This window comes from Orcinus orca, chromosome 2 (assembly GCF_937001465.1).
Source record: "Orcinus orca chromosome 2, mOrcOrc1.1, whole genome shotgun sequence".
Classification (NCBI taxonomy): Eukaryota; Metazoa; Chordata; class Mammalia; order Artiodactyla; family Delphinidae; genus Orcinus; species Orcinus orca.
Window position 1 is genome coordinate 188,149,325 of NC_064560.1, and position 26,738 is coordinate 188,176,062.

General features: G+C 41.7%; 1 long non-coding RNA gene across 7 annotated transcripts; it reads right to left on the bottom strand.

Annotated features, from left to right (window-relative positions):
- Nucleotides 1–25,745, bottom strand: LOC117199361 (uncharacterized). 7 transcript variants are annotated; one of them, XR_007475486.1, is made up of 5 exons: nt 23,621–25,745; nt 21,731–22,101; nt 5,033–20,017; nt 3,998–4,213; nt 1–1,088 (listed from the first exon to the last, which is right to left on the bottom strand). It is a non-coding gene; the product is annotated as an uncharacterized LOC117199361 (long non-coding RNA). The 7 variants fall into 7 exon arrangements; XR_007475485.1 differs by having other exon boundaries at nt 5,033–5,259; nt 11,451–20,017; nt 21,731–25,745; XR_007475482.1 differs by having other exon boundaries at nt 5,033–5,259; nt 6,630–20,017; nt 21,731–25,745.
- Between the last annotated feature and the right edge of the window lie 993 nt (nt 25,746–26,738).

Consider the following 26,738-nt stretch of genomic DNA (forward strand, 5'->3'; position numbering starts at 1 on the left):
AAGAGAGAACAAAAAACAGGGGCTGGTGCACAGCCACAGAACCACGCTACAACTGCAGGCAAATGTGAGTTGCCAAATTAGGTGTTATTGAAATGGAAGATCAAGCAGGAAGCTGGTGGATCGGCAGGCGGGGCCCGTCCCTCATAACGCGCTCACCAATATAACATTCCCCCAGTGCTTCATCTTCATTTGCAGAGGATAATGGATAGGATCAGGGCTGCGAGAGTTTGGTCAGTTGCACAAGACCCAGCCTCTAGGCACAGAGCTACCACGGAGCCTGGCTTCTACCAGACCATCTACTCTCTACCAACTCAACAGCAGTTTATAAATTCCCCCCAGGGCTTAACAATGCCCTTTGGACCTCCACGCACAGGAGCCCTTTAAAAGCCGTCATCCCCAAAGCTGGCTGCCCATAGCATCCCACCAGTGTTCAGACCACACAGCCCAACTGTGCCCCAAATCTAGAGAATTTCCAAGTCAGAGCCCTCAACAATAACTGCTCCTCTGCACATGTGACGAAACAGAGGCCTGGAAGATCTAAGAACTGGGCCCGAACCCTGATCTTCTTCCAGTCCGGAGGAGGTTCTGCTGTATCCCAGTTCTGCCAGCTGTTATGACATAGGGGATGCCAACCGAAGTACAGCTGGCTTTTCAGAAGTGATATTGCAGTCCTTCAGGAATCCTGAGTGCCTGGACCTTTGAGTGTTATTGGAAAAGCATTGTTCCAATTTACTGGAAATTTTCCTTTTACAAATTGACCTCCTGCCCTTGCTAAACCGTTCCCCTTCTTTTCCTCTGGAAACGGTCTACCTGGACACCCCTTGCCATTGTTACCCGGCTGTGGGCACAGGGATTCCTGTCTACTAGGCTCCCTTGTAAATGTAGTGAGCACTGGCAAAGAATGGGAGGAAAAGGCCGGAGCATCAGAGGTTTTTTGATGCAGCTGTTCTAGAGCAAGACCCACGGTGCAGAAAACCAAACTCTGACAGCAGGTGTTTGCAGCAAAATAAGGGTTTATTTGCAGGGTGCCAAGCAAGGGAGTGGGAGACCAGTCTCAGATCCACTCCATCTTGGTCTTTGAGTTAGGGCTGTTTTAAACGGGAAGAACAAAGAAACTGGGATTAATCATTTTGTGACATTTCTGTGACATTTCTTAACTGTCGTTTCGCGAGTCAGGATGCCTCTGGTTTATGATTCTCTGGCCAGATGGTCCAAGCCTCAGGGATCTGTGAGCTCATCTTGCTCTGAGTCTTTACGTTAACGATGACCTCCATAATAGCAATTTTACTGTATTAACAATGTTACCGAGAACAGCCATCTTTGTCATCTGACTGTTTGATTCGTGTTCAGTTAGCACAGGATTGAGGTCAGAGGAGACAAGAAAGAGATCAAGGTTTATGAATAGAGAGATTAATCATAAACTCTGCAAGGGAACTCGGTTTTAGAGGCACTCAGTTTCACAGTCAGTGGCCAAGTCCTTGACCTGAAAGCTGCCTCGGGTGCCCGTGTCTTCATGAAGGGCTTTGCCTGGCTCAGAAAAGCCTTGCAGCTGATAAACTTTGTGAGGTCCCTGTCCTGCCTGTTTCCACCAAGTAAAGCACGCTCAGCCCTTTCCCCTTCCCTCACTGGTTTAGGCAGATGGCCCAGTCCGTCACAACCAAAGTGGAGAAATGGTCTGAGCTGACTCACTGAAGAACAGTAATTCCTTCCAGAGAAGATTCGCCATTCGCTTAGACACTGGAACGATTATTTGCTGGCGGACAGCTGTAATTACTTTTTGCTGCAGGTAGGCAACTGTTCCAGAAGTCAAACTAATAGAATTACTGGTTTCTGAATGGCTTTTGGAACAAGTAATTTTCAACAAGTCAGCACAGCATGTTCAGTGAACTTTCCACCCAGGACAAATCCCTGCCTCTGTGACTCCGCACTGCAGGCAAGATGTGGGTTCTTCGATGGGGCACTTTGGAACTGTAGGGGCATTTTTCTTCCAGGACCCTTCGTTTGAAAATGGGACTTGAGCAAATCGTGCTTGGAGATATTTCATGTGCTTGCACCAAATCACTCTTCTAATTTTTAATTACTCTGGGAGTTGGCATTAAATTGTATCAACCAACTAACCAACCTTTCTAGCAATAGCAGGGTAAATCACTTTCCCAGTCATGGTATCCCATGGTAACTTCTCCCTCCATGCTACCCATTTCTGAAGAGAAGTTAAGGGAAAAATAAATCCAGAGGGCCTTTTAGTCAAGGTTCCTAACAAGATTACCAACTACTGTAGACTGTAGATAATGATTTTGCAACTAGATTCTCTATTTGATAAGAAAAAGCCCTTTTGAATGCTTGTCAACATTGGACCCTATCAGCTGATTTGATGTCTAACAGATTTTAAAAAGCACATCCATGGTCTGTTGGGACAACAGTTCCTTTTACTGAGAAGTCTTTGAGGTATTTTTTGCTGTTGTTGTTGTTGTTGTTATGATTACTAAACATTCCCGCCTCCTGCTTTGCCATCCACTAATTAGCTGAGCTCTGTTTTTGAGTGGGCTGGGCCATAACTGTTCTCTTTGTGCCCATGAGTTGGCTTGTCCTGTTATCTGTCCAGGGGAAGGAGCAAACGCAAAACTGTATGACTTGGGAGAAGACTGGGCCTACCTTAACTCTAGTATCATAAGAAGAGACAGGTCTGCTTTTAAGCAGATTGAGAACACTGAGTTGTTGAGAATCAAGAGAGGATGGACTATATAGACTATTGATCCGGAGACTGTGTATGGTGAGAACATTTAAGACTTACCCGCTTAGTAACCTTCAAATATACAATACAGTATTGTAAACTATAATCACCATGCTGCACAACAGATCCCTAGAACTCATTCATGTTATGACTAGAAGTTTCTACCCTTTGACCAATATCTCATCACCACCCAACACCCCAGTTCCTGGCAGCCACCAATCTACTCTCTATTTCCATGGCTTTGGGTTTTCTAGATTCCACATATAAGTGAGATCATATAGTATTTGTCTTTCTCTGTGGAGACTATTTTTCAGACTTTTTGACATATGGTCAATGCATAGAGACCTGTTAAGGGAATTTATTTCAAGCAATTGGTGTTATCAGTCTGCTTTATTGATATGCAAATTCATTAGAGTCTGGGATCCCCAGAGAAGGAACTGTAACCCCACAGCAAACTTCCTTTGCAGCCCTTAGAAATCAAAAAACCTTCATTCATTGTTAGGAAAGTTGAAAGTATGCTAGATAGCTGTCTTCAAAAGTCTGAAAAATGCTTAGCTGAAAATCATTAAGTAGGTTTAAGAAACTGTTTACTGTTTAGTACTACACAACATTTAGTATTACCACAACCTTTGCAAGTCATTCTGATGGGGGCACTAAAGTCACCCTCAACTGCAGGACCCCAGCTCTAAAACATCAGGAGGGTAGAGTCTGCAAATTGAGAGCATATGAGTCAGAGCAAAAGTTTGGAATCAGACAGAACTGGGCTCAAATCCCACTCTACCACTTCCTACCCGTGTCTTCCTACAATCCTGTCTGCCTTGCAATGGGGGTGATGAGATAATGTATGTGAAGCACTTAGTGCTGTGCCTGGCACATAGTAAATGCTCAACAAACAGTGATCAATACATTAATTATGCTGATGAATCATGCTTCCTTTAAAAGACATACACCAATAACATTTCAAAGGGCGTACCCTTTGCTAGCCAAACCTCCTTTACGGAAGATCTAACATTCTGGGTGTTGAGGAAGATTCTAAGGTACCCATGAGACCCATACTATCACAAAAGGTCAGTGTGGTCACTTATCACAAAGTGTGGTCAGTGGGCCACTGCCCCAGAATCACCAATAGTGCCTGTTTATAAAACTGGTTTCTGGGCCCCCTAGAAGGCAGGCTGCATTGGTCAGGATTGGCCAGGCTATGCTGCAGTAAGAGACACACCCTAGAAGCTTGGCGATTTCACCTTGAAAGGTTTATTTCTCACTCACGCAAAGTCCGCTGTGGCTCTGAGCGTCCTCCAGGGCATCTCATTTTCAGCAGGGGCTCGGGGACGCAGGCTGTTTCTCTCTGGTGGCTCCACTGTGGAGATAAAGCCTCTTGCTGTTGACGTGGCAGGTGAAGAAGACCACCAAAGTGACTCCTGGCACATCTACTCACAGTCTGTTGGCCAGAACCTGTCACGTGATCCCGTTTACTTCCAGGAGCTGAGAAAAATGGTGAGGAGGGTGGATATCTGAAATGTCTCCCTCTGCCTCACTCACTGAATCATTCTCTGGGGTTAGGATCTAGGAATCTACATTTTCAAACTCCCCAGATGATACAATTCAAAGTTAGCCATCACAGGGCTGTGATTATCTACTGCTGGCAATGTTCCTTTTTGGGATAAATAATTTGAAATAATGGAAATGAGAGAGTGGCTCTGTCAACATAATAATTAAACTGGGAGTCTAAGAGTCTAAAACATTAGGCTCTTTTCTAGCTGTTAATGTTAAGTGTAGCTCTTAGGTACAGATGCCTCTGAAATCTATTTCTGGTCCAGACTCTCCACTGCCTTCAGACTGATATATACTCAGCCAGGGTGTCACAAATCTCAAACTGTTTGTTCATCTCTACCAAACCTGTCCCTGTGTCGTGTCCTGGGACAGTACCAACACCCACCCTCCCGGGCAGCTTCCAAGGCTTCGTGACTTGGGAGCCTTCCTTGGCTTTTCCTTTTTTTTAACCCCTCAAAGCCAGGCATCAAGACTGTGTTTCTGTCTCTTCACCGCCTAGTGAGTCTGTTCCCATCTCTCTTCCTCCACTGCCGTTCCCTTAGTCCAGGGTCCCATCATCACCTGCCCTGGTCCAGCTCCTCTCTCCTCTTTCTCCCAAATTGCTGCCAGGGTGATGAACTCCCCTTCACGATAAGCATTTCCTCATTTCTTCCCAGCAAGACTCCTCTCCTCAGCCTTTTCTGAGCTTACTCTTTTCCCCTTCACTGTTCCCCAGCATACTTCCCTCACACAGCTATAGTTTGAACTCACCTGTATCTGCTACACTGCAAGCCCCCTGAGGACAGACAGCAAGCTTGCCTCTCTCAGGATGGGATCCTCATGGTCTGACACCACACTCAGCACATAGTAGGTATGAAGGGAGAGACCAGTGAGGGTGGGGAGCTGCATGGTGCCTGGCACCTGGTGGGTGCTATACAAAATTTGTTGAGAAGAGGATATCCAACCATCTTCCTCTGCTTAGTTATCCTGTCCTGCAGCTATGATCAAAGATGAGAAAAAGAGGTGGAGCGAGTCAGCATGTTCAGGGTGTCTAAGTAATATTGTTTTGCAAGCAGAGCAGCATTTTAATTTGCAGAAAAACAATTCTGAGTAAAACCAAGTGAATTAAAAATAAATTGCATGAGTGAACTAATTCCCAGTTCAAGGAGGGCTAACAACTGAAAGTGATATCATTTTTCTTAATTCACAATAGAATCCATAAATATTTGGGGGAGTTAAAATAGTAGTGTTAATATTTGTTATATTCCTGAACATCTACAACAGTATTTATCCACATGTAGTAAAAAATGAGCCAGAAATATACTCAGAATGTATTTCTAGGAGCATGTTTGTGAGCCATTTTACATACTATACAATGTGTCTCATGTCTTAAATCATAATACAATTTTGTTACAAAAGTTTTCTTATCTCTAGGTCTGCTCTTTCATATTTTTAAGGCAAGACTTGGCACCTCTACTCACTAAAGATTTCCAAAAAATGACCCTCAAATAGGAGACTCTACAAAAGAGGGTAATGTTCTAATATGTAGATATAAAGAGATAAAGAGAGATTAATGAATTAGAAATAGTACTTGGAAAATAATGAATTCTTTTTTTATATTTTAATTAAAAATTTTTTTTTGATGTGGACCATTTTTAAAGTCTTTATTGAATCTGTTACAATATTGCTTCTGTTTTATGTTTTGTTTTTTTGGCCATGAGGCATGTGGGATCTTATCTCCCTGAGCAGGGATTGAACCTGCACCCCCTGCCTTGGAAGGTGAAGTCTTAACTACTGGGCCACCAGGGAAGTCCCAACAAGAAATTCTTTTAAAATAATTTTTAATAATATGTGTGTGACAAAGCGAGAGAGAGGCATGGACATATATACACTACCAAACGTAAGGTAGATAGCTAGTGGGAAGCAGCCGCATAGCACAGGGAGATCAGCTCGCTGCTTTGTGACCGCCTGGAGGGGTGGGATAGGGAAGGTGGGAGGGAGGGAGACGCAAGAGGGAAGAGGTATGGGAACATATGTATATGTATAACTGATTCACTTTGTTATAAAGCAGAAACTAACACACCATTGTAAAGCATTATACCCCAATAAAGATGTTAAAAAAAAATGTGAACTATTTGGAAACTAGAGACAATCAAAAATAATAAAACAAAAATCGGTCATAATTCCTCCCAAAGCAGATAGTTACTAAATTTTTTGATTTATCTGAAATTTCATATGATGTATGGTGTAGGGGAGAAATCAAACTTTATTTTTTTCCTGAATACAAGTTAGCCAGTTATCTCAACTTATATCATTGGGTAAAGCCTTAGAAGAAGTTAATTTCCACTTAAGCAAACCAAGATTGCACCTGTGTTGGCGGCACTTCCTGAGACCCTCTGCTTTTGCCACAGTTCTAAACTTTCTTGGTTCTCTGACTGAAGGGAATATACCAGCAGCGGTGGCCATGTTGCCCAACCAGACCCCAGCCCCGACATTGTCTCCTTCTCTGAGAAGCCAGGAGGACTAGTCAAACCAGAACAGGGAGTTCCAGGGCGGCACCAGCTGAGGGAACAAGTGGAGGCAGAAAGGGTGTCACAGACATTTTCCACAAGTCTGAATGCATATGCCCAGGATACCACCTCTTTGAATCTAACCTAAAGAAATACTTTCACACATGGACAAAAATGCAAAGGAAGCACTGATCACTGCAGCATTATCAGTTATCAGCAAAAACATCAATAGGAAGTTGGTTACATAATGATAAATCTGTATTATGGAATACTTCGCAGTGATTAAAAAGAATAAGTGGGGAGGGAGAGAAGGGAAAGAGAACGACTGCAAAAACATATTAAATGAAAAACCAAGTCATAGAATAATATGTATGATTTGATCTTGTTAATGTAAAAAGAACCCTCATAAATGTGTATACTGTATATATGATATATATTATATATAAAATGTAATATATACAAAATATGTATATATGTATTTATACATATATAAAATATATAAAAAATAAACATATATATACATATATAATATATAGTATATATTTAGAGTATTTAGGTATATGTAACGAGAAAAGGTTTTGAAAAGATGCAAATTCCACTAAAGAAATCACAAATGGAATTGACGGGGGAGTGCTGGAAAAGAGAGATGGCAGAGACGCTGTTTTACATTTTGCTCTAAGTACTTCTGTATTTTTAAAAAATCTTTTACAATGAGAAATGCAGGAAATGCTTATTCAATATTTTCAAAAGACAAAAATAAACATATAAGAAAGGAAGACTTTCATGGAAACCCTAAGCCCATTTATGCCAGCATGAACCAGCATGTTCCTGACTTGCCCGACAGTGGGGTTCAGTCTTTATCAGCAGGTGCAGCTGAAGGCCAGCCCACAAATTCCTACCCATGACTCGAAGCTTAATCTGGGAAATGCAGAATGGAATACAGGAGAACAGGAAACACAGGAGTCCCAGGAACGCTTATATTAAGGACCAGTTAAACCCAGAATTTTAAAAAGTAAAAGGAGCCAGAAATGATGACTACAACAAAAAGAATCATCACCCCCACAGAGAGGGCCAGGCCGATTTTGTTCTGGGCTGGACTTGATTAGACCATGGCATGAAAAAAACGAAATAATTTTTTTTTTACTGTCTCAGAAGAAAAATACAGAAGGTGTGTCTTGAAGTGACCGAAAATCACAAAGTTTTATTTTTTAAAGTGGAAATGATTCTCTCTTTTGCCACCTGGTGTATCTTACCAAACTGATTTACTAAAGGCTTGACCTTTGGGTCATCCTATGTTTATAGCAGGTGCCAGATTAGATTCCATTAAACTGGAATAAAAAGCACCTGCCCCAGCCTGCAACATCAGCCCAGTCCGAGGGCCGTCTGAGAGAGCAGGGGCATGGGGAAGCCTCAGGAAGGGAAGACGGTGGGCTCCCCTACCTGTCAGGTGTCCTAAGAAGAGCACTCCAAGGGACCCTGCTCCTCAGATGCTGATTTCTATTAATGAAGGAAGTACTCAGGAGAAGGGAGGGGAGCATAGACGTAGTGGATTATGAGGAAAACACCACTGCCACCACCACCTTCTTTTATAGGTCTGGTCCCAGAAAATGTCACCTTATTTCCCAATTCCCACCCTACCCTTGCCCAGGGGTGAGAAGGGGTGAGAAGAGGGGAAAAATGATTTGCTTTGATACTTGAAATGTATTAAAACCTGCAGACACTGACAGTCTGCTCCTCTTCCATGCAGCAGCATGGGGCAGCGATGAACCTAAGGAGAGAGATCCTGACAGCTGAGAACACTCACAGGTTAAGTTGTTCTGTGCAATTCCACACCCCTGCTGGTATCCCCCAAAGGACGAAATCCCAGAGTACTGTTATGTGAGACAGTATCTCCTCTTTTATCTAAGGCCACTTTTTCTATTCCGTCCTCTCTTGCTGGGTGCTTTCAATTACCCTTCTCTTGCTCAATTATTTAATCTTTACCCCTCAACTGCAACTTTTCAGCATGCGGAAGGCCTTCCCATTTAAAGAAAAATAACCACACTCTCTTGTTATGGACTAAATTTTGTTCCCCCCAAATCCATTTGTTGAAGCCCTAAGCCCCCAATGTGATGGCATTTGGAGACAGAGCCTTTGGGAAGTGATTACATTTAGATGAGGTCATGAGGTTGGGGCCCTCATGATGGGATTACTGCCCTTATACTCAGAGGAACCAGAGAGCTTGCATGCTTTCTCTCGTTCTCTCTCGCTTTCACTTCCCACCATGTGAGGACACAGCAAGGAGGCAACCACTGCAAGCCAGGAAGAGAGTTCTCTCCAGAAAGCAGCCATGCTGGCGCCTTGATCTTAGACTTTCAGCCTTCACAACTGTGAGCAAATAAATGTCTGTTGTTGAAGCCACCCAGTCTATGGCACTTCGTTACAGCAGCCCGAGCTAAGACGGTCCTACACTCTGCTTCCAGGAACTACTTCTTCCACCATTTCACAGCCAAATTTCTGGAAAGTGTCAGTGTTTATAAAGCCTGTCTTCATTGCCCTTCTCCCACTCATCACACCCCTCCAGTCTGGCTTCCTCCATTTCACTAGCCCAAAGAATCTTTCTGTTAAGTTACCAATCACTTCCATATTGCTACATCCAGTGGACAGTTTTTGCCTCTCTCAGGTGTATTTGACCACTCCCTCTTCCCCTGGCTTCTATGAAGCCACACTCTCCTAGTTTTCCTCTTCTGTCTCTGGCTGCTCTGCCTTAATCTCCTTTGTGGGCCTATTTTCTGCTATTGCCCTAGGCCCTCTTCTCTTCTCCCTGTAGATACTCTCTCAACCGGGGTGCACACCTTCAATTATCACTTACACGCCAGTGATTCTAATTTTCATCTTCAGCTGGGACCTTCCCTCTAGGCCCCAGATCTACAAATGCTGATCTGACGATTCTAAGAGGAGCACCCCAGGACCAGCATGTCCAAAGTAAACTCACAAGTTTGCCCATAACATGGTTCATTCATGCATTTAGACAAATGAGTCAGAAATCTAGGAATGAACATTCTTGACCATTCCCTCCTCCATCTTACATCCAATTTATCATCAAGGCTCACTTATTTTGCTTTCTGTGACCAATTCCCTTTATGTCCCTTCCTCTCTCACCTGCTCTATTGCAGTAGCTTCCTAAATGGTATAACTGCATCTATTCTTGCTGTCACCAACCCATGTGATTTTTTTCAAAGTGCAAATCTGATCACGTCTTATTCCTGCTGAAATCCTCCAATAAAGATTCATTGCTCTTACATTATAACCAAAGTCCCTAACACAGGCCTAACCACGCATCTTTACTTCCATTCCAGCTTCCTCTCACACCACACAACCCCTCACTTTCTACTCCACAGAGGCCATGTTTCCTCCCGCCAAAGGACCATGTCATGTACTGTTTCCCCTGCATAGAACACTTTTCTACTCCTCTTCTTCTTGTCCTGTTATGGGTTGAATTTTGGCCCCCAAAAAGATATGTTGAAGCTCCAACCCCTAGTACCTCAGAAGGTGATCTTATTTGAAGACAGGGTCTTTACAGAGGTAATCAAGTTAAACAAAATGAGGTCATTAGGGTGGGTCCTAATCTAATACGACTGATGTTCTTACTACAAAGGGGACATCTGGGCACAGAGACCAACATGTACAGAGGGAAGGAAATATAAAGACACAAAGGGAGAAGGCAGTCATATGCCTTGGGAGGTACATCTACAAGCCAAAGAACACCTGGGGTTGCCAGCACACACCAGAAGCTAGATAAGACAAGGAAGGATTCTCTCCTAGAACCATCAGAGAGGGCACGGCCCTGCTGACACCTTAATCGCGGACTTCTAGCCTCCAGGACCACGAAATAATACATTTCCGATGCTTTAAGCAACCCAATTTTTGGTACTTTATTATGGCACTCCTAGGAGGCCAATACATCCTATCAATCCTTCTGTCTCATTAACTCCCATTCAGTTCAATCAGACTTTCTCAGGGAGTATGTCCTGGACCTCCTGGCTAGGGCCCCTATTAGATATACACAGCACTCTGTTCTCCCCTTCATAGCACTTTCCACAGTTACAACTTGACATGTATTTATATGATTATTTGACAGAATCTCTCATTAGACTATAAAGTCCACTGCAGTAGGGACTGTGCCTTTCTTTAGTTTATTGTGCTACTCCCTGTGCCTAGCCTAGTACATCACACATACTGAAGCTCTGTAAATATTTGTTGAATAAATGAATGAGAGAAAGAGATAAGAGGGGCGTGCTGGAGATGGAACTAGAGGCTAAGACCTTAAAAGAAGACAGGCTGGGAGATAGTTTAACATGATAATAATTTCCAGAAGGGCCTCGAAATACCTCTGCTGTCAGCTGGTGCTATCATTCCATAGAAGAAAGGTTTGAAATGCACATATCCCTGAGAGAGATAAGACATTAACCTAAATTTGCATTAGCATATTAATAACATCCTTCCCAGAAAGTAAGCTCGAGGAGAAGGTGTGTCATGGAGAATACTAAATCAAGACTCTGAATGTCTGAAGATGGAGGCTGTGACTTGATGATGGGAACCAGGGTGAATGGTGTAAAAAAATAACCTTTCTTACGTCACAGTTTTGTTAAGGGTCAGCTTACCATTGGCCAGAAGCAAACTGCCAGATAACTACTTACCAAGCGTCGACGAGACCCCTTCCCAGAGAACTTTAACACAGCGCTTCACTGACACTTGGCAGCCAGGGAACCACTTCCTCTTCAACTAGATGATGCTGGGGGACAGTGAGAGGACGGGTATCCGGGACCCACCCAACCCACCATGCCCTTGAGTTCTGATCACAAGGTTCTTCTGCTGGAATTAAAATGGAAAAATCTTCACCATTGATCAACATCCAGATCCCACAAGGTACAGGCCACCACACACAGCCGGTTCACAAAGGACAGTCAGCTTTTTGGGGAGATCAAACTTTAGAACCCAATAATGACAGGAAATGATCCTCACATTTTACTAAAAACGATTTGCTGAAGATCAGCAGAAATAGAAGAGAAAGTTGTTTTTTTTTTTTTTTTTTTGTGGTACACGGGCCTCTCACTGTTGTGGCCTCTCCCGTTGCGGAGCACAGGCTCAGCGGCCATGGCTCACGGACCCAGCCGCTCCGCGGCATGTGGGATCTTCCCGGACCGGGGCACGAACCCGCGTTCCCTGCGTCGGCAGGTGGATTCTCAACCACTGCGCCACCAGGGAAGCCCCGATAGTTATTTTCATAAAACGTTTTTAGAGCTACAGGAGTTCTTTTTGTTTTTTTTATTCTCTACTGTCAACATGCCTTCAATGGCAGCAAAAAGGGAAACATTTTTCTTCATTGCCCCAACTCAGGATATATTTCCAGAATAATGATTAAACACCCCTCAAAATGCCTCCCATTCATACTCTCTGAAATTGTTAACGTTAGTTTTATAAAGGATTAGTCTAAAGTTTACTGAAATCTTAGACTTTTAGAGTTAAAAGGGATATTTGAGTATATCTGATCCAACCTCCCTCCAGTGAAAAAATATATTCTACAAAATTTCCAACAGTGACCTCAACTTATGCTTGAGTTTTCATGGGAACAATGATCTATTTTACTTCTTTTCTAGCCAAATTATTCCATTACTAAGCAATTCTACTTAAGCTTTTTTTAATATATCTTATTACCTGGAACTCTATAAAACCAGTTGGCTCCATTTAAATTTTACGCTGGCACCTTATTCTTCCAAAAGTAATTGCCTAAAAAATTACTTAATTGAATATTTAAGTGAAAGGCACAAAATTGGCAATGATTTTATTTTTGCACTTATGACCTCTGGAATATTCCTGTGGCAGGTGTAAAATTAAGCTAAATTTTGAAATCTAACACAAGTTTCAACATGTACATTACACATTTGCAGTCTTTCCCCAAAAAGAGCTTTAAGCATTAGAGGGTTTTCAATCTTTACCTTTTTTAGTGAAACTTGAACTTCACAAAACAGTCATTTGTGAGGTATCTTTCCTACAGTGACTCATTTTTGTGAACAATTTCATTTCTATAAAATATATTGTTGGCACGTGGTATAGTCATTTAATTTTATAATGACAGTATATTTTAAGAGTAAAAGCAAATATAGATGATTTAGAAATTCTGAAACATAAATTGAGCAACTGGAAGTAAAAACCAAAAGCTTTCTCAAATATGTTTTAAATAAACCATTAGAGTCAGAGTAAAAAGAAAACTTTTAACTTTGAGCAGAATTTTAGAACATTTTAAATGTTCATAAAAATCTCAAAATATATAACCAAAATAAGCAGAAAAATACAGAGGTCACAGGCTTCTGATTGGGCTCAATGTGGAAATAACAATCTACACTGTTTCCTGAAAGTCATTAATAGGACTTAGTCAAAACAAGAGAGAAAATTCTAAAGAAAGGAGATCTGATAATTAAATCATGAGATGATTAGCAAAAGCATTTACCTTCCAAGAGGCAGCAGGAAGAAGGTAATCTCAGCCAACATCTCTATTCAGCAAAAAAGAGAGCCCCGAGAAACTGAAATGACTTAGCTAGATCTCCCCTACTGTTCTCTATAACTGATAGGGGCTGCTGCTGTTTGACTCAGTTGTAAGGACTCATACCGATGAAAATTAGTTATAGCAATTGCTTGTACTGTCAGCCATGTTCAAATGCTGCCTTCTATACTGTAATAATCATGTTTCAACTTGAAAGGGATTAAAACCTCCACAAATACTGAAGCATACTGAAAATAAATTGAAAACCAGTGGGAAATAGAGTGTGGTTTAAAAAGCTTCATCAGCAACCTTAAACAGAAGAATTACGACTTGTGTCCCAGATAAAATTTCAGAACGGACTTCAAAAGCAATCCTTAGACTATTTTCAGTGTCTCAAAATATGTTAGTGGGAAGAGAGGCATAACAATTTTATTTGGATCTGTTTTGGACAAAAGAAAGTTTAATTAGAGACAAATTCCATAATTCACTTAGGAAGCAGAGTCCTTTTTCCTTGGTTTTTTTATTTACAATATTTTAAAGTTACAGTTTTGAAAGAGCTGAAAAATGTTTCCTACTAACTCTCCCACGTTCTCTGTGGATAAAAGTTCTGTGTTTTGGATCCTTCACACGACAGAAGATAAATGCAGGAGATGGAAGGAGTGAATTCCACAAACACTCAGCCTAGCTGCAATGTGAAACCAGCAACTCTAATAATTTATAGCTATATAAAAAGAAAAAAGGGAGACTGCTACACTTCACAACCACGAGGAGTAGCTGATCACAGCTTTCATACAATACGCATGCAAGCACTTCCCCACAATCACTTCAAAGAACCATTCTCTTGTTCCAAACAATTTCAAAAGCAAAGGAACTACCTATAGCCATTTAGAAAATGAAATGCTGTCTAGAAAATAATTATTGGGATCCATAAACAATTAAAATTGGAGGTAGGGGATACTTAGATTTACTTGGATTCTTTCTTAGGAAGTTAAATTAAGAATTATCAAAGAAAATAAATTTCAAAATACTGTATAAACTCCTTTGGAAGTAAGCTACATATAAATAAGTAGGTGTTCTCTTGATCTGTTCAAAAATCATCTGACACTAACAGATATACTACCCTGTATTTTGGTAGTACCATTTACGATCCATAAGATGGCAGGCCTAGATTTCATAGTGATATTCTTAAAAGTGTAAGTATACTGGTTGCCTTGAAATAAATATTGAATATTATCAGCAGTGTGTGGCTAGTAATAATATTAAGGGCATCTATCAGATTAAATTTGGAAATTATGAAGCATGGAAACTATTAACAAGCTAATGCATTCTATTAGCTCATAATGAATCACAAAATACTACAGCCAGAAGAAAACTCACAATCACCTATTTTAGTCTTGCCTTTCTCCATATAAGGAAACCAGAATCCAGATTGCCCAATGTCACAGGGCATAGGGAATAGCAGAGAGAGACCCAGAATCCTGGTTTTCTTCACCCCAGTTGGCATTAATCCTAACGTTCACTGTATTTCTTCAGCTCCTCATGGTGGCATCAAAGGCCACATAACTGCTCTGCCCTATCTCACTGCTCTCAAACCCCACTTCTGCACTTCTCCACAGACTGCCTTTTACTTGTCAAAGTGTCTCTCATGAGTTAGCACTCTGTTCTGCCTGGACCCCAAGCATGCAATTCCACAACTCTCTTCATGAATTTGTTCGTGTGTTTCTCAAACTGGGGTGTGGTGATATGGAGTGGTATTTGAAGCTACAGGAGTAGTTAAGTCCTATCTCTTAGACAGGTTTTTGGAGGTGCAACATCTTCTTAATTGAAAGAAATAAAATATGTATAAATTTTAAACATGAAATACATGAAGTTTCAAAAAAATGTGTAGCATTGGGTAGACTAGCTCAGGCCCACAGCAATAAATATCTTCTGTTCCCTATCCTGTCAGGGATACTCTGGTGAAAAGCTTACAGCTGTACAGTCGGCCCTCAGGTTCTGTTATCGGTGGATTCAACCAACTGTAGATTGAAAATATTCGGGAAAAAAAAATTCCAGAAAGTTCAGAAAAAGCAAAACTTGAATTTGCTGTGCACTAGCAACTAGTTACACAGCATTTACATTGTATTAGGTCCTATAAGTAATCTAAAGATGATTTTAAGTATATTGGAGGATATGCATAGGTTATATGCAAAGATCACGCCATTTTGTATAAGGGACTTGAGCATCTGCAGATTTCGGCATCCTCAGGGATCCTGGAACCAAACCCCCTCACATACCAAGGGTGACTGAACCTGGTTAAAAGGTTCCTTTCCTTCAGAGCATAGCCTGGAGCCCACCCTGTCTTCTGTGAAGTACCTAAGGTCATGTTACACTTGTGTCCTAGACAAACTATCACACTACTGCCTAAATACTGTGTAAATGGTCCTAAGATAAATTTAACTTCTATGTGACAAAACATTATATTATAAACATTATAATGGAAATCAAATATCAACTATTATACAACTATCATATGGGATACATATGTAACAGATAGAGACAACTGGTTGGCAGAATTCTTATGGGCAAACCAAACACAGTAGACGGAATTAATAAAAATAAACCAATGTACTACTTTTAGAGTTTTATACTGAGTTTTTTCCATTAAGCATTATATGCTATAGAGAAAAGTACGGAGATCCAAGAAGGTGAGCTAGAGGACTTCTGACCAATTACCTAATCTGTCTTGGTCTGCTTTCTATTTTCTCATCTGTAAAAAAGAGTGAATTGGATTAGGAAGGGGGGAAAAAGTCTAGAATTTTAAATTGCTTTTTCTCATCTTTTGCTCTACCATCTCTTTGGCATAATTTTTTAATGAATGTAACATAAAATAATCAGTGCCTAAACCTTTTTTCTATATATCCTGACAGTGATTAATTCAGTTACTTGAAATATACTTACTTCCTTAAAAATTCTCAGCATATTCATGGGTTAGAAATCTGTAAACTAGTCCATGTTGTGAAAAACACAGACGGACTGAGGAAGGATTCCAGATTACGTGACACTAGAGACATGACACTTGAATGCAATGCATGATCTGGGATTTTACTTTTCTATAAAGAACAGCAGTGGGACAATTTGCAAATTTTGAATGAAGACTGTAGATTGGACAATATTGGACAATGTTATTATGTCCTTTTCCTGATTTTGATAATTGTACTATAGTTATGTAACATGTAATAGAATGACCTTATTTCTAGAATTATACACTGAAATGTTTAGGGACAAAGGGCTATCATGCCTGCCACAAGAAAGAGGGAGCACAAGAGAACATGTATGAATGTGCCAATGTGATAAATGTTACCATTTGGGAAATATAGGGTACATGGGGATTCTTTGTACAATTCTTGGAACTTTTCTGTAAGTCTGAAATTATGTCAAGTAAAAAATTAAAAGAGGGACTTCCCTGGTGGCACAGTGGTTAAGAATCCGCCTGCAATGCAGGGAACACGGGTTCAAGCCCTGGTCCGGGAAGATCCCACATGCCGCGGAGCAACGAAGCCCGTGCACCACAACGACTGAGCCTGTGAGCTGCAACTACTGAAGCCTGTGCGCCTAGAGCCTGTGCTCCACAAGAGAAGCCACTGCAATGAGAAGCCCTCGCACTGTAACAAAGAGTAGCCCCCGCTCGCCGCAAATAGAGAAAGCCTGCAGACAGCAATGAAGACCCAACTCAGCCAAAAATTAATTAATTAATTAATTAATTTTAAAAAATTAAAAGAAGGAAATCAGAAAGACAACTTGTTTGATGGCTGCATATAGAACTACAATGGAAACCAGATGTAGAAAGATTAATGAGAAAGGAAAATTGTTCTGGAAAGAAATCCTATTCATTTACAATACTATATTTCTCTGGAATTTGAGTTTATGATACTAGACATAACACACTATACTATGTATTGTAGAAAAGGATGCTCCTAGTAAACATTGGTGTAAGGATTCTTATTTGATAAGATAAATGTTTCTATAATGCCATTCTGTTTGTGGCTTGCTTCTTTACTTTTATGTTCTGCTTTAGTAAATCTTTACCAGTGTTATAACTTAAAATCTCTTCACAGACAACTCACAGGAAGAGTTTCACTAAGAATCGATGTAAAAACATACCCCAAGTGATTAAAGACAGTTTTGAGACTATGAAATAGAAAACATACATGACAAATAGAAAAGCAATTTAAAGTAAATTTCCCCCAAAAAATGATATTTCAAAATTTACTTTACACCATAAGAGGGAAGGAAAGGCAAAACAAACAAAACAAAAAAGTGAACTCTAATATATGCCTTCTCTGAGTGCATAGGTAAGCTGTTCTGATGTCCCCAGGATTTAGCACACAGAAGTAACCCTTACTACTTTTTTATGGTATTCAAAGAGCCTATAATAAATTATCTTCCATATGATTATTAACAAATGTATTTTTCAATCACTTACTAAATGTATTAATTCTTTTTTTTTTTTTTTTTTTTTTTTTGCGGTACGCGGGCCTCTCACTGTTGTGGCCTCTCCCGCTGTGGAGCCTAAGGCTCCGGACGCGCAGGCTTAGCGGCCATGGCTCACGGACCTAGCCACTCTGCGGCATGTGGGATCTTCCCGGACCGCGGCACGAACCCGTGTCCCCTGCATCAGCAGGCGGACTCTCAACCACTGCGCCACCAGGGATGCCCTGTATTAATTCTTAATAAAGAATCACATAGATTTGTCTTCTGTAAATCCTTGTTTCTGATTTATCCATCTCAAAGTTAAAATACCCCTGAATTGAGAATGCAGTTTGGGCTGAGGGAGAGGCAGGAAGATGACATTGGGAAGTATACAAGTTATTTTCCACAGTATTGGTAATTTTCTAATTATTTGAATAGGTGGTGAATTCACTGGGGCTTATTTTAATATGCTTAATAATTTACATTTACTATATATATTATTTTATATGTATCAAATATCACATAATAAAGGTGTTTTAAAAGAACATATGTAGTATTTTCCCTTTTAAAAGCTACATTACAAAATAGAAGCTTTTCTTCTTTCATTTAACTCTCTTTTTTTCTCTCCAACTATTTTAATAGTTATTGATTCAGATGTTCAACATACACTTAGTTAGCAACTATTATATGCCAGACTTGGTTGTAAGTATTGAGGGTATAAGCAAACGTAAGTGTAACTAACTAAATAACTAACTAAATAAAACTATGGTCCCTGCCTGCATGTGGGTTATAGTTTAGTTGTGAGAATGTAAAGGGCAGAGCTATGTGTAATTCTTTGCAAGCTCGGTACTCCCAGAGTACCTTGCCCAGGTAAGAACCTCAATAATGTTCACTGATGATATTGATGATGCTTGCACCACCTATAGATCTTTTTTATGGGTAGAAGATTCTTTATGTTGTAATCAGATCATTTTACCATTTAAAATAGACTTCATCCAGCAACAAAGAAATCTGTCATACTGGATTCCTAAAGGCCACTTGGAATTACATCCTTTTGGGAAATCTCAGCAACCTTGTCTTCCTGAAATAATAATCATTGCAACAAGTTTCCAGGTAGAGGTAAAGAGTTGTAGACACTTGTAAATTTTGTTTGGTATCCAGTTATACCATCATTAATTATTCACACAGAGAAGAACTCTCAAATGACAGCTTGTGTTCCCTCTCTGCACCTTTTAAACATACAAGTTTTACACAAATTCATAAATCTCAGGTTCCAGATGACAGGGTTTCTCTTTATCAGTCTTTCTGCAATAAAATTTAGCAAACCTGATGTTAATTAGGAAGAGCAGCACAAGGGAAGTAATATCAAAAAACCCACTGGTAAACTGTTCTGAAAATAACTCAGGCAATCACCACTCATTCTCTTCAATGAAAATACTTTTTCAAGATAATAAACAAACTTTGATCAAAACATCAATTGTACTAAATCTCACAGGAAAATGTTCTGTGAAAAATCTTATTTACGTACTCCAGGTATGTAATTGTATATATTTAATTGTATATATTTCTTTAATTGTATATATTTCAGGTTGTACAGACTTTAAAACAAATGAGAGACCAGAACTTAAAAACTTCAAAGACTAGATTTACCAATATGGCATATTATAATTTGAAAAATGCTTGCATAAGTGACGAATTACAACTCTTATCTTAATGAAAAAAACAATGCTATAATGTATTTTGCCTCCCAAATTCCAGTAGCAAAAAGATGGCCCTTTTTTGCTTTAAAGTCTTATGATTAAAAACAACAATCAGTTCGAGTATTGAAATAGTTCCCTTAGTGCTACGTATACAGTTGATCAACTAAACTACGTATGAATGCCTACGTATGTAGTTATCTACATAGATAGATCATATGTGATCATACAGTGGTAAGGCCTAAACACATCCCACTGAAGAGGATTTTTAGATTTTAAATGTCTTGGTTTTGATTGAGTCTGAAAGTCTAGACTCTATGACAAGAGTTGCAGAATTATTTTGTGTATGTTTTTCTGGGAGGTTTCTATGGCTTTTATTAGACACCCAAAGGTGCTGATGACCCCCAAACCACTAATAACCATGACCCCAGGACAGGGTAATAAGCACTCACATTCAAGGGTATCTGACATACAGAATGAATTTAATAAACATTGTTGAATGAATCTTGAATGAATATCCTTTTTCTAGAGTATCATTAAACTTTTCAGTGCTGTCATCAGAGATAAGTGTTGACTAGAAAAATCAGAAAAAAAGGGGAGAAAAATGACAAATCAAGACTGAGTGATTACTATATGCAGGACAACGGTGCAGGTGGTGGGAATTTTTTTTTAAGGTAATTTCTGTTTTTAAGGAACTTATGATCTAATTAGAATGATAAAAACACACAAAATGATGTAAGAACATTAGCAAAAGGGAAAAAGGTAGTCAGTGTATTATAAAATGTATACTAGAACTACTGACGATGAAAAGCCTTTCCTAGGTTTGAAGGATCTTTGACATATATAGCGTTTAATTTTGCCATCTATAATCAGGAAAAGACCAGAAGTATAAAGGGTAGCGAGAGGTGAAATAGAAGGTGTTGGAATAAATACTCTTTTTACGGTCTTTGGTGATTGGGAAGACGGTACCAAGGGAAACACAAAATAATCCAGTGGTTCTTGAAGGGCAATTGTTCTTGACGCTCTTCCTCCTTATTGCTAGTGTATTTTTTGGAGGGGCACGGTGGGGGGCCATGGCGATGCTGACTTGACCAGAGCACAGGAAAATCACTCCTCCAGTGCTCTGAAACCATTAAATATCTTTAAGCAGGTACTACCCAAGGTCTTTCACCCGAAGGCAAATGCACTGAAAAATTCTAGTTCACATTCAGAAACATGCCCAATCAACAGGAATATTTGGAAGCATAACTTGGTACACCTCCAGGCCACTGCTGTTGGCACTTTTCCTCTATGAGGTTTCTGAGGAGTCCGAGTAGAAGGCCAAGCCCAACTAGCATCTATATCCTTTCCCCATTTTGATATCATGAGCTTTCGTAAAGTGAGGCAGAACTGTAGCAACATATTTTGCTTACTGGTCTTATTTCCTTCATATAGAAAAATATGTAGGAGATACATGACGAAACCAACGTTGGAGAAGACAGTCCAGGAGTTCAGCCCAACCACAGTGGTATTTGTTGCTTTTTCATTCTTCACTTCAAACTTAAAGTACATAAAATACTATAATTTAAGAAGTATCGGGGACTTCCCTGGTGGTCCAGTGGTGAAGAATCCACCTTCCAGTTCAGGGGACGCGGGTTCGATCCCTGGTCGGGGAACTAAGATCCCACATGCTGCAGGGCAACTAAGCCCGCACACCACAACTACTGAGCTCGCACACCTCAACAAGAGAGCCCGCGTGCCGCAAAGTACAGAGCCCACGTGCCCTGGAGCCTGCACGCCACAACTAGAGAGAGAAAACCCACACCGCAACAAAAGATCCCGCATGCCACAGCTAAGACCTGATGCAGCCAAAACATAATAAAGACAATTAAAAATATATATCATTTCTTGGATCTTCTCCTCTAATTCCACTGCTAACACTTTCAGATTAAGGGTAATTCATGGACCAACTACTGCATACAGTAAATGGGTTCAACTTCCAACTCTGTCACCATGGGTGAAGTTGGATAAGTTATTCTTATAACTTAGTTATTATAACTAACCTCTTGTAACTTAGAGGTTAGTTATTCCTCTCTAACCTAAATTTCCTTATTTGTGAAAAGGAGTGAATAATAAGGTTTTCGTGAGCTATAAATAAGATATTGCAAGGAAGGATATTGCACGGCATTTTGTAAGGGCTCAATAAATATATGCCATTATTCTTATCGCTTTCATTAGTCTCCCTGTGTACAGTATCACTGTAAAATTCACCTCCCACTTTGCTGCCACATAATTATTCTGAACTCACCTCTGATTCTGTCCGTCTCTTGTCAAAACTCTTCAATGGATTCCATGCAACGGCATCATCTTATCTTCTGGCCGGGAATGTGTGGCCATTCTCTATCTAGCCTTAACCAACCTGCCACCAGCCTGTCTCCCAAGAGGCCCCTTAATAACAGATGAAACTTCTGCCCCTTCCCTAACATACCCTTCTCTTTTCAGCTTGGTAGCTTTGTTCCTGGTATTCCCTCTGTGTTGAATGCCTTCCCCATGTACATCCATATAAGTCGCTGATCCTCCAAGCTAGCTTGGATGCCACCTTCTCCACAAAGCTTTCTCTCATCCCTCTAGCAAAGTGAGTTCTCCCTCTGGATGCCTGAAATACTTGTTTTCTTTTACCTTGAAAAAAATGTTATTTAGGTTCACATTACCTCCCAACCCAAAATACAAGTCCTTTAAAAACCAAGGTTTGAATCAGTTTTATTTTATATCCGCATGGCCCCTAGTACAGGGCCACACTCACAACAGATACTTGAAAAACATTTATGGAATGAGTAATCAAATACTCATAATAAAGTAGACAGTAAGAACAGAAGAGGGTAAAATAAAGCACTGAGGGAGTCCAGCGGAGGAAGAGGTTATCTTAGCTAACTTTGCATTTGAAGTCTTTAAGGATGTTAGAACTCTGCTAGGCAGAGATGATGGAAATCAGAAATCGAGGCCCAGAGAGCAAAGTGAATGTAAGATGGAGGGGAAAAAGCACAAAGATTAAAGAACAGTTCGTATGGCCAAAATTTAGCAGTTGCAAAGGGTAGTAGATTATTAGGACTGAAAGATCAGATTATGGAGGGCCCTGAAGGAATTCCTGAGGAAACTGCACTTAAGGCTAGAGGCCATAGGAAGCCATGGGAGGTTGAGGAGGGAAATTATATAGTCATATATGTGCTTTAGAAAAACTACTCCATCAGCTGGGCGTAAGATGGAACTAGGGGTGGGAGAACAATTTTTGCAATAGTTAGGAAAACAGCCACAGTGTCTTGAACTATGGTGGTGACATATAATGGCAAGAATGTAAAGGTGGGACTTCCCTGCTGGTGCAGTGGTTAAGAATCCGCCTGCCATTTCAGGGGACACGGGTTCGAGCCCTGGTCCAGGAAGATCCCACGTGCCGTGGAGCAACTAAACCCATGTGCCACAACTACTGAGCCTGCGCTATAGAGCCCACACACCACAGCTACTGAAGCCCGCGTGCCTAGAGCCCGTGCTCTGCAGCAAAGAGAAGCCACTGCAATGAGAAGCCCGCACACCGCGACGAAGAGTAGCCCCCGCTTGCCGCAACTAGAGAAAGTCTGCACGCAGCAACAAAGACCCAACAAAACCAAAAATAAATAAATTTATTTATTAAAAAAAAAAAAGAATGTAAAGGTGAAAGAGAATAAAAGAGGACAGGGTGGAAAGAGAACTACAATGGAGCAATGGAGAAGGAGTGGGGTTCTGAACCTGGCCTACATGGAGACAATTCAGGTCCATAAACTTGGATAGAAAAGTAGAACATCTCTTTTCACTAACCTCTAAGTGAAATGTAGCATGCCTTCAATTATGAATACAGCAATGAACCATAGCAGCATTAGGCTTCATCAGATTGACAAAGGGGTCCATGGCATAAAAAAGAATTTCTGTGCTCCAAAGTGACGAAATCTTTAGGAGAGCCTTTACCAGAGATAAAGATTAGAACTGAATAAGAAAATTCCGAAACAGAAAGATAGAAAAGAAAGAAAACAGAGGAAGAGAGGAAGGAAGGAAGGAAGGCACGCAGGCAGGCCCTGTGTGGGGACTGAGAGAAGGAAGGACAATAAAGATGGATAAAATTATGTTTGAATTTGGACATGCTGAGTTTCAGGCGTCAGCCCACACTTACCTTACACAAGGACATCCCTTTTCTTGAGCCCAGTAGCCTCCAGCTGCAGGGAAACCTAATCGCCTCTATATAGTAGGAATCTTCATTTCCTATTCTGTTCATCCTCCCATCTTGTGGGAATGAAAACAGTCCAAGGGTGACCAAATGTCCTGGTTTGCCTGGGACAGAGGCGCTTTCTAGGACATGGGCCTTTGATGCTAAAACCAGGAAAGACCAAGGCAAACTGATGTGCTAGTCACCCTAAGGGCCCTCAAATCTGGCCTGCATGCTAATAAGGCTACAATAATACTATGCCTTCAATTAAGAAAAAAACTGTGCTATTTAAGGTTTATTTTAGATCTGAGTTTGTCAATCTGTTCACCCCACAAAGCAGAAAATACTGAAGGAAAATCTTCCTCTCACAATGTCAGACAGTTATTGGCACTCAATAAATGCTTTAGTAACTGAATATCATGATGTCAATAGTTCTACAATTTACATAGTGCTGGCACATTCCCATCTCATGCAATCGTCACAAGGACTGGGAAACAGACTTGATTCTCTTCATACTACAGAAGAAACCAAGACTCTGGAAGATGTAGTCCTTTGCTCTACCTCACACAGCAAGCCAAGTGGCGGACTCCCAGCACTGCAGCTGACAAAGAACACTGAATTACTGCGTGTTCCACAAAGGCACGAGTGGTTGTTGCTATATGGCGATTATGCAAAGCTGCAACTGTCTTTCTTTTGCAATGTCCATGAACTCAGTGGTCTGGTATTATATTGATACACAGTAAAATGGAGTGTAAGTTTTAGGCAGAAAGCACCCTAAGGTAAAGTGATGGTTTGCCTATGGGAAAAGGCATAAAAAGCCAATGATTAAATGTTCGAACTCGGTATGATGAGGTAAGAGAAGCAGTAACTTACACATCAAATTGTATGGCCAATGGTTCCAAAACTATGCTCCCGTATGCAGCCTCTAATTACAAAACCATACAAGGCAGTGACTGCGCCTGTATTAGTCAATATAGGAATCAATACAAGACCCTCGTGTGCCTGTAATGATCAGTCCAGGAACCTTGGACCGGGATGGGAACGGTGAAAGCCAGGATACATAAACTTGGATAGTTAATACTAAGGCTTCATTCAAGGGAGAGGCCTGGCCTTGCTGGGTTTATTGGCCCCCGTAACTCACCAACTACCTCTCCCTGTAGCCATGGCAACACCCACACCAAGGCAGCTCCAGAATTCACCTTTGGATACCCACACTGCACCGAATTTGCACCTACGCAGCTCAAATAAAACCAACAGAGACATCCCTCCCGCTAAACCAAGACAACCATGGCCTTTCTCGTTTCTCCAGCTCTAATTCACCCAGGGAACATAGTCTTTCTTTTCACCCATATCCACTGAAGAGAGTCCTGGACAACGACCACTTCTGCTGCAGTAAAAGATAAGAAGAGGGTTTTTCTCTTTTTTGCGGGTGTGGATATCAGAGACGAATGAAAGCCGGATGCGCGCGCGCGCGAGCACACACACACACACACACACACACACACACACACAGAATAGTTGCCTAAAAAGGCAACTAAACTGATAAGATCAAAATAATTTTCAGCCAACATCTCGTAGCATGTCTGTCAGGCAAGCTCCGTTTTGCTCCTGCAGGCCACTGTCCCTGCAGCCGGTAAATAGTTTCCAAGACGGCTACTGGACTTACAGCTCTAAAACACAAAAAACGCATTCCCTGCAGGCGCACAGCATGAGCAAGAACCATGACGTATTCGGGAGAGCTTTCCAGAACTGCTTTCCAGCCCGAGCAAGATGCCCAGGAAGCAAATCTCCCTTTTGCTTCTAGAAATGGAGAGGAATCAAATCACACTCCCCGCGCTCGCCGAGAGAATGCAGACCCAGCGGTTTTCGGGAAGCGGCGGCTAAACGTCCTGTCAGACCCCCTCCTTCCTGGATGGCCACTCGGCCCTGAGCCGGGAGCCCGCGAATTCTACCCCCTCCACCTCCCTGGCACCTGAGCAAAACCGAAACAACCCACCGCAATGGAAAAAAGGAAAAGAACCCCCCTCCACAAAACTTCTGTCGCAAAGCGTTTTTCTACTGGCCCAAGAGCGCCGTGAAAAACCCCTTTGCGTCTGGGACGTCCCGGCTGCCACTAGTAAAGATGGCGGCCATAGGCGGAGCCGCTCCCTCCCGAAGGCGGCCGGCTGCCCCTCCAGCCATGGGCATTCACGCCCACTGCGGCTTGACGCATTGCAGGTGCGGCGCGGCCAATCAGGCGCCTCGACTCTTTCCGGCCAACTACTGCAGGGTCGCGCTGGCCAATCAGAGCATCCTTGTCAAACTGAACGAGGAAAGCAGCCTCGGCAGCGCCAACTAAACAACCGGCCCCAGAGCAGCGCGTTTTGGGGCGTGGAAAGCTGGAGCTGCTGTGTGCTCCTCCGCCGGGAGATATAGTGCCCTCGGCCCGCGCCCCGCCCCGCCTGCCCGCGCGCGCTTGAAAAGCTTAGGTTTGAGGCTCGCCTATTCTCTTCCCCTCGGAGGGACGGGAAGCTAGGAGTTGTTTTAAGAACAATGCTGAGTTCCTTTGCCGTAGCACGTGGCACTCCGGGGGGCGATCTCAAACCACTCTCGCCCTGCCTCCTGGCTTGTTGAGGCCGCGCTCGTTACGGTTCATCCGGCACGTTGTGAGAAACAGTTGCCACTGGTGAAATAAGAAAAACCTCCCCTTTTCTCCGAAACCTGACTCGATCCGCCTCTGAGACGACCCTTCCTGTTTACGAGCGGAGGCCCAGCCGCCCGACAAGCATCCTTGTGGGCACTTTTGTTTCAGAAGGGCCCTTTTCCATTTCCCTCCTGTGGTCCCGCGGGCTCGGGTTTTCCGCCGCGGCCGAGCAGGAGGGGCCTGAGGGGGACGCGCCAGGAGCCGGCCTGGGGGCTACGGGACAGACGAGGGTAACTTAACAGGCAGTGAGCTGAGAGCCAATGGTTAGCTCCTGGGTAGACCGACGGGGAGCTTCTTGTGTCCTGAGGAAAGACTCTCCTAGATGGAGGAGAAGGCTTAGTGAAATAACCTGTCAAACGTGCCAGATCTGGTACCATAGTCTGCCTAGTGTGTAGTCTGTCT